This window comes from Pristiophorus japonicus, chromosome 21, assembly GCF_044704955.1.
Source record: "Pristiophorus japonicus isolate sPriJap1 chromosome 21, sPriJap1.hap1, whole genome shotgun sequence".
In the NCBI taxonomy this organism is placed as follows: Eukaryota; Metazoa; Chordata; class Chondrichthyes; family Pristiophoridae; genus Pristiophorus; species Pristiophorus japonicus.
The window spans coordinates 2738108-2753844 of record NC_091997.1 but is presented as its reverse complement, the minus strand read 5'-3'; the positions used below and the strand labels follow the sequence as shown (position 1 = coordinate 2753844).

The 15737-nt window shown below is 41.9% G+C and overlaps 1 protein-coding gene and 1 long non-coding RNA gene across 22 annotated transcripts in view; one reads left to right on the top strand and one right to left on the bottom strand.

Moving 5' to 3' along the window:
* The window catches only part of raraa (retinoic acid receptor, alpha a), a 634542-nt gene that overhangs the window by 531969 nt on the left and 86836 nt on the right, over positions 1-15737 (top strand). The gene's annotated exons all lie outside the window — the stretch shown is intronic.
* Positions 458-8967, bottom strand: LOC139233770 (uncharacterized). Of its 2 annotated transcripts, none has more exons than XR_011588212.1 (3): positions 8946-8967; positions 4435-4587; positions 458-775 (listed from the first exon to the last, which is right to left on the bottom strand). It is a non-coding gene; the product is annotated as an uncharacterized lncRNA (long non-coding RNA). The 2 variants fall into 2 exon arrangements; XR_011588211.1 differs by having other exon boundaries at positions 8910-8964.

The following is a 15737-nucleotide window of genomic DNA, read 5'->3' as shown; positions in this document are numbered from 1 at the left end:
GTCACCACGGGAACAGTGGGAACAGCCTATATGCATTCGCAAAGTGCGTCTGATGCCAGGAAAAGGGGTATTTGCCACAACTACATTCTTGCGTCGCAGCCTTAAGAGACCATAATGAATACATGTTAATGTAGGATACAATAACACTTTGAATAACATCTGCTTTGTGCTGCTGTTCCAAAAACCATATACCTGATCCAAATATAAAATCAATTCTCCCATTATATTGGAGCCTTTATTAACCATCTTTATGAAGGGAACCTCGCCCCTGCCCACCAATCCCCATGGGCAATAGAAATTGGCTGATAATCGAGACTCCCCAAATGTTGGTCTCGCATGTACCCCCGTTATAAGAAATTGTGTTGTGCTGACCCATATCACTTACCTGATACTGAATCATGCTGTTGGTATTTTCATCACTATTGTAAAAATCGCTGAATTTTTTAATTTGGAATCTTTTAATTATGATGTATTTTATTTTTACTGCAGTTGAAGGTTTACTGCAGTTTGACACTGCTACAGTTTGACAATCTAACAGACAGCAATCACAGTTTTAAAAAACTTATCAAAAATGGATGCCATTTTTGGGATGGGGGCAGTGTGGATTTAGCAACCAGCAGCCCTAAATCCGAAAGATTTTTTTTACTCTCTCCATATTTCTGCACTTAACTCTGCTCTTAAGGCACTTCATCTAATGTTCCTCCACAGTGAAATCCATTGTGGTTTAGGCCAAAAAGGTGATCGCATTTGAAGTTGAATCATTATGAATTGATTGCTGAAAAAATATTGCACAGGAACACTTGGTTAGTACATACAAAGTAATTATGAAATGGGGCTTAACTCTTTCAGTATAGGTCTTCACCAAGGGTGACTTGCAGCATTTTTTATACAGTTGTGTTTTTGTCTGTGTCAGCTTGGCTCTGTGAATAGCACTCCTTCCTACATGTGAGTCAGAAGGTGGCGGCTACAAACCCTACTCCAGCAATTGGGCAGATAATATAGGCTGACACTCCAGTGTAGTAGTGAGCGAGCGCAACGCTGTTGGAAATGCCTTGCCTGACTGCTTAGGTGGACATTTAAGATCAAATGGTGCTATTTGAAGACAACCAGGGTGTTACTGTGGCCGACATTCTTTACTCCACCAAAAATAGCTGATCATTTGCTGTTTGTGGGACCTTGCTGTGTGCAAAATGAATGCCATATTTGCCTACGCTAGCAACAGTAACCACACCTCAAACAGCAATTAATTTAATGTGAAGTGCTTTAGGATTAATGTATTAAGGTGCTAGATAATACAAGTTATTTCTTTCATTCTGTGTTTTGCAACATTTGTCAGAAAACTTGTCGTCTCTCAGGAACTAAGTTCATGGGTCTTTCAGACGCATTCACCATGAGAGTGTTTTTTAGCCCCTCCCTTTGAGACAAAGGATTAATGTATCCATACCCCTGTCACATGCGTCAAAGCGTGCGATTAAAAAAAGAAATCCCTTTGACTAGAGACTCAGAAGAAAAGAAACCCCAATTCTTTTTATTCAGCCCATAAAAGGACTGTAAGAGACAACTGCAGCAACATGTTCGACTGAATGAAAGAAGAATAAAAATTAAGATTCTTTTCAGTGACTTAATCTCTTGTAGCATTTGAGGAGCTGAAAGGGAGGCATTCCTTTGGCTTATGGATGGAGTCCTTCAGTGATTTTCTTTGGGGCAGAATTGGTTTTGAGCTGCTATTGGCGAATTTACAAACATCAATAGTTCTTGGCAAACGTCTCAACAACACTGTGGTTCGAGTGGAGGAGCAAAGACATGACATTAAACACGCTGTTGGTGTAGCTTTGAATTTTTGATGTGAATGGTGCAAATGATGCAGTTACTTAAGGAGATTGAGGTGGGGGTGGGGAGAAATGTGACTGAAGGAGGTTTAAGTAACAAGAATGTTAAGAAGAAGTTATTTGTAGTTTTCTAAGTAACCTGACGTGATTTCAAAGTCTAATTTATCTGAGTTTCTACTCTAGCACATTTCTCAGACAGCTCTGCCAAAATGCTTTTGAGTAAAAGTCATGCAGATGAGAACTATTAGATACTTATGTCTGTGGAAAATTTATGCTTTTAATAATCAAGAGCATTTTGATGTATCAAACTGATTAGCTTACACATTTTCATACATTCAAGTGTTAACTTTATGCTCTCACATGATCTATAGTGTAATTTGCGCCAAAGTGCCAGTGTTAAGATAGAATGGGATCCTTGCTCACTTATTGCTTTGTGATGGATTAGTTGCACTTGGCAAATTTGAGTTCCTCCAGTGGTTTAACAAAGGTACTAAATTTGATCACCAATGCTGAGTTAGTTAACCTGGGTTGGCTTCAGCTGGGTTGGATGCAGGGTTTTTAATTTGGCTTCAGATCCCTGCATTTTGGAGAGAGAAATCAGCCAGGGGTTTCCCATTCCTGATCACTATCTAGGGTCTATCTGGAGTTCCTTGACCCCTTTACTATTTCTCATCTACACGCTGTCCGTCGGTGACATCATCTGAAAAGACATCAGGTTCCACATGTATGCTGATGATATCCAGCATTACCTCACCGCCACACCTCTTATCCTCTCCGCTGCCTCTGTGTTGTCAGACTGCTTGTCCGACATCCAACATTAGGAAGGCCAAAGCCATTGTCTTGTCCCTCGCCACAAACTCCGTTCCCTCACCACAGATTCCAACCCCCTACCTAACCACTGTCTGGATAATTCACAACTGCTGCATTTTATTTGACTCTGACTCTGATCCATATCCTTTCTTGTATCACAAAAACCACGCCTACTGCCAACTCTAATGTTGCCTGTCATCGCCACTACCTCAGCTCATCTGCTGCTTAAACCCTCTATCTATTGCTTTTGTTACCTCCAGACTCGACTATTCCCATGCTGTCCTATCTGGCCTCTCATCTTCCACCCTCTATAAACTTGAGCTCATCCAAAACTCTGATGTTCACCCATTACCCCTGTGCTTGCTGAACTTGCATTTTTCTCCCAGCCCGCCATTGCCTCCATTTAAAATTTTAAAAAAAATTCTCATCCTTGTGTTCAAATCCTTCCCTATTTCTGTAACCTCCTTCAGCACTACTCTGCGTTCCTCCAATTCTGGCCTCTTGTGCATCTCCCACTTCCTTCACCCCATCATTGGTGACTGTGCCTTCAGCCCTCTAGGCCCTCAGCTCTAGAACTCTTTCCCCAAAGCTAGTCACTTCTCCACCTCGCTCCTTGAAGAGTCTGCATAAAACCAAGCAATTAGTCACCAATCCTAATGTCCCTTTCTTTGGCTTGGTGTCAGTTTTTGTCTGCTTACACTTCTGTGAGACTCCTTCGAATGTTTTACTTCAATAAAGGTTCTATATAAATGCAAGTTGTTGACCTCTACTGCAAGTGTATGTGTGTAGATGTTGGGTGAGGAGAGGATTGGGCTGGGCCACCTCATTCTCCCACCTTTAAAAAGCCTGCTGACTCCCACTGTTCAGACTCGCATGAATAATGACCACTTAGGCAATGCACTGGAGTGCAACTGGTACCACAGAGCCGTATCCAAGCGAGGGATCAGTGCCTTTAAGAGGGGAGAGGAAAAATTAGCACCCTCCTAGCCTGAGTTCAGCTAACAGAATTGACTGGGCATTGAATCTGGCATCTTTCCAGTCAGCTTAGCTGCTCACTACCCACTGGACCTTTTGGAAGTGCGCATATTTTTGCAGATTATCAAAAGCTGCACAAAGATGTGACCTATGTCCTGGACATTACAGCAAATGCGGTGCACAGTACTCAATCTGGACATTTGTTAGAAGTAACATTTTCTCAATTGTTAAATGATCATTTGTACTTAATTAGCATCATGTGAAGAGTGTTGATTTGTTTTAAGTTATTAATAAACAGGCAAAGTTGTTTGCATTACCTTCTGTTACTGTCCAATTACAAAGTGTTTTTTTCCCACCATCTGATCACCCAATGGAATCGTGTTGTAGGGCACCATTCTTCTCCCTCCCCAATTTCCCCACCCCTCCTCAAGGCACGGACCCTGGTAAGGTACAGTTCCACGGGTGCCAGAGTCTTCCAGTACCTTGCCCTCATGCACATTCTTCACATGGGAACCCAGACAGTGACTCTCAGCAGTCTATTTGAGCATGGTGATGTCACAATCATTTTGAGAACTCTTAATTCGTAGGTGTAGTCTGCTGTTCCCAAAGTACACAGCAATGGTAGGATGCAGATCTGCAATTACCTACGTGTGGTGAATCCTCAGCTAGGGCATCAGGAGGGATACTAAATAAAAACAAGATGCTTATCTGCGAGATGCATCAACTCGTACACCTCCTCGTGACTGCATGAATTGAAGCTTTGGCAAAGGCCTGGGGCGGGTATTTTCCAGACCCTATGGAGTACAAAAAATCACTGTACCTCTCACTCTTTGCAAATGGCCATGTTCTCATGTTTCCAACGACTGTAGTTCTTTGTACTGTTTGTTTTCGTTTCTCATGGTTTGACTGGCACATTTGCCTTACACATCCAAACAAACTCTTCCTCTTCCTGAGAGTAAGTGTTGAAATAACACTAAATGCAAAGGTAATTATTAAAGAAACATTTATTATTACAGCACATAAGTAGGCCATTTTGGCCCATCCTACTTTTGCCAGCGTTAGTTCTTCAAATTGACCTATCTACGCTAACCCTGTTTCCCTGCTCTTTTCTTATATTCTTTTTCAAATATTTATCCAATTCCCCTTTAAGCGATGCTATAGCCTTTGCTTGAATAGCTATTTGTGGTAAAGTCCAATAATCTACTTTAAAAAAAAAATTGCTTCTAACTTTCCCTTTCATTAGTCTAATAATCTTCTTTGGCTGCTTGTTACCGATTCGCCAATCAGTGGAAACAATCTCTCCTTATTCACTAGGGTTGCTGCAGCACGTAATAGAGTATGGGAAATCTGTGATTTGGCCCTTGATACCTCAATAAACTTTCTTCACGACATCTGTCGTCATTACCATCCCCTATGACTATGTCCAAATAACTGTTGTAGGCCGTGCCATTATTTTTGAATTTTGTAAAATACTGTTTGGATTCACAGTTTTTGGCTGGTTGTATAATTCGAATCAGATGCGATCAAAAGCACTGAAGAACACCAAGTTATGTTTCTTTAGTTAAAAAGTGGCACCATGTGTTCAATACTTGTTCTAGCCAAGAGTTGCTTCCTCTCAGATTCTGCAAACTGGTAGGTGGCCTTTACAAAGGCCTAGTATTCAAGCAAAGACCATTTTAGAGCAACATATTCCAGTGCCCTCTTGGATTATGAATTTCATTCATTATCGGCAGTCCCTCGGGGTCGAAGATGACTTACTTTCACACTATGAGTACTCAGTTGACTGATGAACTCATTTTAAAGGGCCAGGCTCCTCTGCATGTGCCAATACATACACACAAACTCAAACATACTCCTACTGTCCTCCTTCCTTCCTGCTTCCCACAGGATCTCTCTCTACGTGGAATTCATAGAATCCAATTTGAGCCTCACAACCTCACAGCCTCGCTATTGGCCCATGCTGCGCCTTCCTACGCACAGTATGATCCCAGCCCCAGGCGCACCCCTCACTACAGAAAGGTGCAGAAGGTCCCCATCAGTGTGGGGACTGAGGAACATAGACTAAAGCTGTGTACAAAGCAACCAACAGAACGGAATGTACTACAGCCTTTGTACTGCATTCGGATCATATGTTGCCCAAGAAAAATTGGTTGTCCCCACACCCAGTATGGTGCAAAGTGGAAGTTATGCTCTCAATTGTCATTGACCACACCACACACAAACATTGCAAAGAGGCGGTATGCTTTGCCTACTCTATTTGCGTTAAACTCAAACTGTTCGCAGTCTCTTAAGCCACATTAACCATTTCATGTATTGGTGTTGTCAACATTACTGAGCATGTCTGAGACCCATTCATTCTGCATACTAGTTGCTCCACGCACAACGTATCACATCTGCAAACACAGCGGTATCCCAAGGTCATATCATGTGACCTTAAATACAAGCCATTCTTGCGCTTTCAGACTATGTTATCAAAAGATCAGTGAGTGTCTGAAGGTCTTTGATTATGGTCTCCTACATGGTCCCAATTTTTCAGGTAATGGTCAGGTTATAAAATACATGCTTTGCATTGTTCAGTATAGGCAAGGATACAACCATCTTCAAGATAAAACTATTAATTAACTACTCTTGCTACTCTTTCCTGACTTTCACTAAATTGTGCATTGATTCCTGATTGATATCCTTTAGGGTTGTTCCCAGGTGATTTATGTTTCTTATGGATGCACTCACATTTTTTTTTGAACTCGGTCCCGCAAACCATGATCACCTGTGATAAAGGACAAAAAAATCCATTGTGGCTCTTCTAGAGAACCCTTGAATGGGTTAGCCTGTATAACGTACAGTGTAGTCACTGTTCCCACATTACAACAGTGACTACCCTCCAAAAGTACTTCATTGGCTACACAGCGCTTTGAGATGTCCGGTGGTAGTGAAAAGCCCTATATAAAGCCAAGTCTTTCTTTTAGTCTGCATAACGTACATTTGACAATTTTCTGATTTCCTTCTGCCATCATTGGGGAGTGTAATTAAAGACTCAAATTAAGTCTTGACACTTAAAAAAAAATCTCTAATACAGCATGATGTCTTTACATTCAGCATTGCAATGTAGCAACATTTTGATTATTAAATATTCAAGCAAAGCTCAATTCTCAACACTTGGGAGAATAGAAGCAAAGGGTTCATTATTTCTTGGCTGTGCAAACTTTGAAAATCTTGGGAAGGACTAGGTGGAGTCAGCCACCACAACAGCAGCTTCAGACTTGCTGTCTGCAAATTTAAAGAAGCAGTGATTTGAAAGAGTGTGAATTGATTTAAAACAAGACTTTATCCTGCATGTAACTATTCTCCAAAACTCCCCTTTACTTTTATTTGATCTCATTGTGCATTTAATGGTGGTATAATGTATCCTCTGGATTTATAAAACTTGCTGCAACAATTTAACTTAAAATAAAACTTGCACAAATATCATGATACAATTAAAGTCATAGATAAGATTTGCCAAATCAAAAGCACATGAGTTCTGTCAAAATAAATTTCAGCCTAAAATGGGTCTAGGTAACTCGTCTTTGATTTCCAGTTTTCAAACAACATCTGTGAAAGCAGAAATGTTTCCCCCAGTCTTTACCATTGTTACTTTGAGCACCAATATCACGGGCACACGTTATAACTATAAAGAACTTGCATCCCTAGGAAATGCAAATCTATTAAAACATGCAGAAACCATTAGTTGATTGTTAACGTTGACATTGAATAAATTTAAGACCGAAATAGACAGTTTCTTAAACGATAAGAGAATAAGAGGTTATGGGGAGCGGGCAGGGAAATGGAGCTGAGTCCATGATCGGATCAGCCATGATCGTATTAAATGGCGGAGCAGGCTCGAGGGGCCGTATGGCCTACTCCTGCTCCTATTTCTTACGTTCTTATCACCATCACCGCAAGATCCTTCAAATCCACTGGGAGGATAGATGCACCAACGTCAGTGTTCTCGCTCAGGCCAACATCCCCAGCATTGAAGCACTGACCACACTCGACCAGCTCCGTTGGGTGGGCCACATCATTCCCATGCCTGACATGAGACTCCCAAAGCAAGCGCTCGACTCTGAACTCCTACATGGCAAGCGAGCAGAAAAAATGCTTCAAGGACACCCTCAAAGCCTCCTTGATAAAGTGTAACATCCCCACCGGCACCTGGGAATCCCTGGCCCAAGACCGCCCAAAGTAGAGGAAGAGCATCTGGGAGGGCGCTGAGCACCTCGAGTCTCGTCGCAAACTTCCCACTCACCCTTTCCTTCAATCACTGTCTGCCCCACCTGTGACAGAGACTATAATTCCCGCATTGAACTGTACAGCCACCTGAGAACTCACTTTTAGAGTAGAAGCAAGTCTTCCTTGATTTCGAGGGACTGCCTATGATGATGATATTACTAACTTTCATATTTCTGTGAAACCCAATCCTGTTGGGGAAGAACTTTAGTTCATCTCATTTAAAAATCAGAGTATTTCCTAACTATGTCTTATGTACACAAGGATGTACCTATATTTGTTTCATATTATTCTCCAATTTTCGTTAAATCATTTATTGTCGTTTTGTAGTTGAGAGGTGTTTAATACCCCTTATTTTATTAACTCTTTGGTGTTTGTGTTAAAATAAATTTAACTTGGGTCTAATGAATACAGAGCAATCAATAAATGTCTCCGGTTGATGCCATAGATGGCAGAAAACCCTTCAGAATATTCCTGGACTCAGGTCCTTTTTGACCATATTCCGTCACAAGACTCCAAAGGTTCATTACCAAACATAATCCAGAACATCCAAGCAGAATTAACTGTTCCAATTTCTTTAAAAATAGCCCACAATGAATGAGACAAAGCAGGACTACCTTGAATCTCCCAAGTGTTTGTGGGCACAATCTTACGGTGGACTTCATTAATGCCTTGCATTTAACTAGGCTTTTTTAGATAGCAACTGTATTCACGATCTCCGATACTAAACATAACGACTCCAGTCACCTCATTTATACTCAACAATTCAGTCTGATAGAGCTTAAATTATTGATTCCCTGTTATAAATCAGAGGTGCCAATTGTTACATGACATTTCAATGTCTCGAACCAGCGACAGTTTATATAATTAAATAACCAGTTGATTGCGGTGGCCAGCCACAGAGAACCAGTATTCATAATTTAAGAATTTGATCAGACAGTCTGTAAACTCAGGTCCGTTAGAATCGATTACTCTAATTCAGTTCAGACCCAGAAACTGAGTGACTCAGTATTTCAAAACAACACATACATGTATAGAAAATATAGAACAGCACGTGCTTACAACCTCTTCTTTAAATGCTTCTCGTGGACTCCCGCTATTTCTACAGTCATCCTCTTTTTTATACCTTTAGTGGTAGCTTCCCTTATTACCAAAAAAGGAAAATGTTGTTTGCTAACATATGAGTTTTTCTCCAATCTGTTCATGTGCCCGTCCTTGAGGTTAAAGCTTATCGCCATGTTCCTACAGTAGCTTACATTATGTTCCTACACTGTCTTATAATTTCAGTAGTTCTTTGTTTAATGGCAATATTGTTCTTATCGCGATGAATCCTTGTTTTTACAGTTTCAGCAGTTATGCTTACAGTATAATAGCCCGTACTAAACCATTCAAATTTGAAAGTTGACCTTAACCAGGATAGCAGTTGGGTGCTGCAACTGGATTCAGCACCTCTGGGTTCAGATGGGAAAAAGCAAACCAGCTTTCCCACTCCTGATAGTTCTCCAGTGACATCTGCACGCGTAGACATCTGGTTGTGCTATAATGGCCTCCCAATGCTTTCTGTCTATCTCGTAAATTTTATCTTGCAACTACAAACACTGCATGTAAAGAATGAACTTGCAATTATATTGGACCATGTTCAGAATGACCCAAAGCACTTTGTAGCTAATGAAGTACTTTTTAAATGTAGTCACTGTTGTTACATAGGCAAATTTAGTAGCCAATTTGCACATAACAAAGTCCCACAAACAACAATCAAATAATGTGTTTCGGTGGTGTAGGTTGAGGGATAAATATTGGTCAGTACACTGGGAGAACTCCACTACTTGTCTACAAATAGTGCCATGTGATCTTTTGTTGTCCACCTGAGAGAGCTTAACGTTTAACGTTTCATCTGAAAGACCGCATCTCTGACAGCAACACTACCTCAGTACTGCAGTGAAACATCAGCCTTTATGTTTTAAAGCCTTTGTGGTGGGCAGATAGGAACATTAGGAACAGGAGGAAACCGATCAACCCCTCGAGTCTGCTTCCGCCATTCAATTATATCATGGCTGATCTACACTTCAACTCCTTTACCTTTGCTTCATATCGTTTGGTACCCTTGCCTAACAAAAATCTTAACTATCTCAGTCTTGAAAGCTCTGATTGTCCCAGTATCCACAGCCTTTTAAGGGACTGAATTCCAGATTTCGACTACCCTTTGAATGAAAAACTACATTCTGACTTTGCTCCTGAATGGCCTAGCTCTAATTTTAGGATTATGTCACCTTGTTTTTCAATCCCCCACCAAAGGAAATAGTATCGAGTGCAACAGCCACCACACGTTAAAAAAAATCCATGCACAGGCATCTTCCACCCTTCAGGATGTAGTTCAGGACCTGGAATCTTAGGACCTTCATTGGAACACCTGTGAACTCATCCTTTTTTGGCGTGGAAGCAAGTCATCCTTGTTTCGAGGGACAGCCTATGATGATGAGTATCTACTCTATCAGAACCTTTTAGGAAAAATAAACGATCTCCTAGTAAAAGATCCTCTCGGAATGAGTGATCACAGTATGGTTGAATTTGTAATACAGATTGAGGGTGAGGAAGTTGTGTCAGAAATGAGCGTACTATGCTTAAACAAAGGGGGCTACAGTGGGATGAGGGCAGAGTTGGCTAAAGTAGATTGGAAACACAGACTAAACGGTGGCACAATTGAGGAACAGTGGAGGACTTTTAAGGAGCTCTTTCATAGTGCGCAACAAAAATATATTCCAGTGAAAAAGAAGGGCGGTAAGAGAAGGGATAACCAGCCATGGATAACCAAGGAAATAAAGGAGAGTATCAAATCAAAGACCAATGCGTATAAGGTGGCCAAGGTTAGTGGGAAACTAGAGGATTGGGAAAATTTTAAACAACAGCAAAGAATGACTAAAAAAGCAATAAAGAAAGGAAAGATAGATTTCGAAGATAAACTTGCGCAAAACATAAAAACAGATAGTAAAAGCTTTTACAGATATATAAAACGGAAAAGAGTGACTAAAGTAAATGTTGGTCCCTTAGAAGATGAGAAGGGGGATTTAATAATAGGAAATGTGGAAATGGCTGAGACCTTAAACAATTATTTTGCTTCGGTCTTCACAGTGGAAGACACAAAAACCATGCCAGAAATTTCTGGTCACGGGAATGTGGGAAGGGAAGACCTTGAGACAATCACTATCACTAGGGGGGGTAGTGCTGGACAGGCTAATGGGACTCGAGGTAGACAAGTCCCCTGGTCCTGATGAAATGCATCCCAGGGTATTAAAAGAGATGGCGGAAGTTATAGCAGATGCATTCGTTATAATCTACCAAAATTCTCTGGACTCTGGGGATGTACCAATGAATTGGAAAGCAGCTAATGTAACGCCTCTGTTTAAAAAAGGGAACAGACAAAAGGCAGGTAACTATAGGCCGGTTAGTTTAACATCTGTAGTGGGGAAAATGCTTGAAACTATCATTAAGGAAGAAATAGCGGGACATCTCGATAGGAATAGTGCAATCAAGCAGACGCAGCATGGATTCATGAAGGGGAAATCATGTTTGACTAATTTACTGGAATTCTTTGAGGATATAACGAGCATGGTGGATAGAGATGTACCGATGGATGTGGTGTATTTAGATTTCCAAAAGGCATTCGATAAGGTGCCACACAAAAGGTTACTGCAGAAGATAGAGGTACGTGGAGTCAGAGGAAATGTATTAGCATGGATAGAGAATTGGCTGGCGAACAGAAAGCAGAGAGTCGGGATAAATGGGTCCTTTTCGGGTTGGAAACCGGTGGTTAGTGGTGTGCCACAGGGATCGGTGCTGGGACCACAACTGTTTACAATATACATAGATGACCTGGAAGAGGGGACAGAGTGTAGTGTAACAAAATTTGCAGATGACACAAAGATTAGTGGGAAAGCGGGTTGTGTAGAGGATACAGAGAGGCTGCAAAGAGATTTGGATAGGTTAAGCGAATGGGTGAAGGTTTGGCAGATGGAATACAATGTCGGAAAGTGTGAGGTCATCCACCTTGGGGGGAAAAAAAACAGTAAAAGGGAATATTATTTGAATGGGGAGAAATTACAACATGCTGAGATGCAGAGGGACCTGGGGGTCTTTGTGCATGAATCCCAAAAAGTTAGTTTGCAGGTGCAGCAGGTAATCAGGAAGGCGAATGGAATGTTGGCCTTCATTGCGAGAGGGATGGAGTACAAAAGCAGGGAGGTCCTGCTGTAACTGTATAGGGTATTGGTAAGACCGCACCTGGAGTACTGCGTGCAGTTTTGGTCACCTTACTTAAGGAAGGATATACTGGCTTTGGAGGGGGTACAGAGACGATTCACTAGGCTGATTCCGGAGATGAGGGGGTTACCTTATGATGATAGATTGAGTAGACTGGGTCTTTACTCGTTGGAGTTGAAAAGGATGTGGGGTGATCTTATAGAAACATTTAAAATAATGAAAGGGATAGACAAGATAGAGGCAGAGAGGTTGTTTCCACTGGTAGGGGAGGCTAGAACTAGCAGGCACAGCCTCAAAATACGGGGAAGCCAATTTAAAACCGAGTTGAGAAGGAATTTCTTCTCCCAGAGGGTTGTGAATCTGTGGAATTCTCTGCCCAAGGAAGCAGTTGAGGCTAGCTCATTGAATGTATTCAAGTCACAGATGGATAGATTTTTAACCAATAAGGGAATTAAGTGTTATGGGGAGAGGGCGGGTAAGTGGAGCTGAGTCCACGGCCAGGTCAGCCATGATCTTATTGAATGGCGGAGCAGGCTAGATGGCCTACTCCTGTTCCTAATTCTTATGTAACATTTAAAGCACCTTGATCAGATCACCCCTCAATCTTCTACACAAGTCAAGTTTAGATTCTAGTAGTTTCCCCACAACTGACATTAAACTAATAGGCCTGTAGGTACCTGGTTTCTCTATCCCACCCTTCTTAAATAATGGCCATATTTCCTATCTAACAGCACGATTCCCGAATCGAGAGCTTTGAAGATTAGCTTAGCGCATCTGCAATTTCCTCAGCTATTTGTTTTAATACTCTGGGGTGGAAAGCATAATTTCCTGGAGATTTATCTTTCCTCAGTCCCACTATTTTCCCCGTTACCAGTACTTGAGAGTATTACCACTGATCCAAGGCTGGCAGTAATAGTCTCAACAAGCTGACATTTTGGGGCTGACAGCTCTAAATACAAGCGTTTCTTCCTCAGTGGCTCAGTCAGTAATTGTACCGCTTGCTGTGAGGCATACAGACCAGAAACATGTTAAATTAGCTGATCTGAACTCTGGGATTCCACAATGGACCCCAGCATGGCTGATGAAGGGAGGGGAAAAAATAGCTAATTCCCACTCTTGATCACCATTGTCTGGTTCCTGTTCAAAAATATCCATGTGTGGACATTGCTGAGGACAGGATCAAATTTGGGTGTGATAACCCCTACAGTCAATTAGCCTGCCTGCATTCATTTTTGACTCGCACATGAAGAATTACCACTTGGACAAGAAACCAGTGCTCACCAAGCAAAATCCTCATATAAGTCAGTTCTTAACAGCTGAGAAAACATGGAGAAAGTGCTCAATTCATCAGCTTTATACACCTTAAATGGGATGGTAAAGTGGATGTATGATCCAGTGCTAACTAAAAGGTGTGGCTTGGCGGTTAAAATAAATAAAATGAAGACAGCAGCCATGAAGAATATTGCTGTGGGACTTCTGCTAACTGGCACTATGCACAAAGTTAGCGAAACTTGGTTGCCTGCCATTGGCTGTGTGGCAACAATAGAAATATTAAGCATTTCAGATGGCACTGTGCTAGTGTAAGTGTAAATTTACCTGGAACAGTAAAAGAAAAGCCCAAGATAATACAAATTGGGAGTAGAAATAAAGAAACTGCTTCAAAGGTATCTGAGATGCTTCATCAGTTTGAAAGCAATATTGTGATGAATTGAACCGTGGCATTTGGGCCACATTGCTGCCCAAAGCTTGATGCCAACATGTGCATTTGAGTCACTTGAAACTATATGATGAAGAAACCTAAGGTATATTCCTAATAACTAAGGAAAGAAAGAATCCAAAATACTTTGAAATAAAAATTGTATGTTATCATAAAACAAACACCAAAGTGTTCTCTGTCTTTACCCCTCTTTTGATTTCAGTTCATGAAGACAGATGCTTAACAAGAGCATTGTCTCCAGTCATGTCCCATATGACACGGGTGAAGTATGAATTGATCTCTGCCGAGTATACTACAGTACGTGCAAAAGGGCAGTGTCTGGGAGAAACAAAAATATATAGTTTGTACTCAGCTGAGTAAGGAATCCCTGTGAGACATAATGAATCAGTGGGAAGCAGTAATGTTAAAAATGCTGTGCTTTGTGTAACGGAAGTGAATGGAAGTGGTTTGTTACGTTGGTATTGACAGCTTAAATTGGAGATGTGTTTATCGTGAGTCAACTGTAATATGTTTGTGTTTCACAGGACATCACAGACCAAACAAACAAGTGTTAATGGAGTCCTGTTTATGAACTGGTAGAGATACAAAGCTAATGTTCTTAAGTCAGTTAAAGTTCATGGTGTTTGCATTATTGGCGGCAAGATGGAGTGACCGTTTTTAGTTTCTGGAATCAGACTTTTACCTATTTCTGACAGATCAACCTTGGACCAACACATGATGCTGCATTGGGCGCTTTCCTACAATATAGTAAATGGGTGGTTGTTACCCTGTGGAGAGTTGAGTATCACTGAAACTCTTCAGAAATGCTGTCCTTTGATGCTATGTGTAAACCTTCTTAAGTCAGTAAATACACTTTCCAATTCACAAAATACACTTTCCAATTCACAAAATACACTTTCCAATTCACATATAGGGCTGGATTTTCGGCTTTGCTCATTTTGGGGCGGTGAAGTTTGTGCCCGGGAACAGTTTGTGCCTCAGTCATCAAAATTGGTCAGCTGGGCCCCGAGTGTGGGGCAGAGCGCTAAGGGAGGTAGGCCGGCTGAGCATGGGCAAATCCTGAGCTAAACAGCTGGCCCTGGAGCGCTCTAAGAGAGGCCTGGGGAGAAAAAAGAAACCTGAAAAAAAAACAACGAAAACATTCCCAATACATAGCCCATGCCACCACAACATAAAGTGCAAAAAAAATTAAAAGAATAAACAATCACACTTACCTGAGGTTGGCATTACCTCACTGCAGCCGGTATCAGTTGGACCGCCCGTTTTCACAGGTGATCCCAGCAGGTGCGCTGCAGGACGTATGGGCAGGGCGGGACTCAAAGCGAGCAACCAGGGGCATTGCGCACCGGCTCAACTTTTCTGCGTCCCAAAGTATTTAAAACAGCCTCCGGGGCGAAAACACAAGTGCAAATCACTGGAAAATCTAGTAAACTACAATTCACATTTATATTTAGAGCGCTCTGATAGTTGATAGTGGTCCAAGATCTGCAATATATATAAATTACTAGTAACTTTCTTTCCTTTGGTTTTCACCCTCTTTGGCCGCAATGCATGTGAGGTGATCGAACCAACAGGCACGATCAGTGTAACTGCTTGATTGATCCAAGAGTTGGACTTGAATGGCATACTTTCCTCCCCTCCCAAAGAAAACAACCTACATCGCACGACCGACCCCCCTTGACCTCGGCCCGACCGACCCCCCTCGGCCCGACCGAACCCCCCCCCCCTCCTCGACCTCGGCCCGACTGACACCTCCCGACCTCGGTCCGACCAACCTCATCGGCCTGACCCGACCTCCGGCGGCCTGACCAACCCCCCTGATCTTGGCCTGACGGACCCCCACCCCCGCCAGCCTCTGGCGGCCTGACCGACTCGCCCGGCTT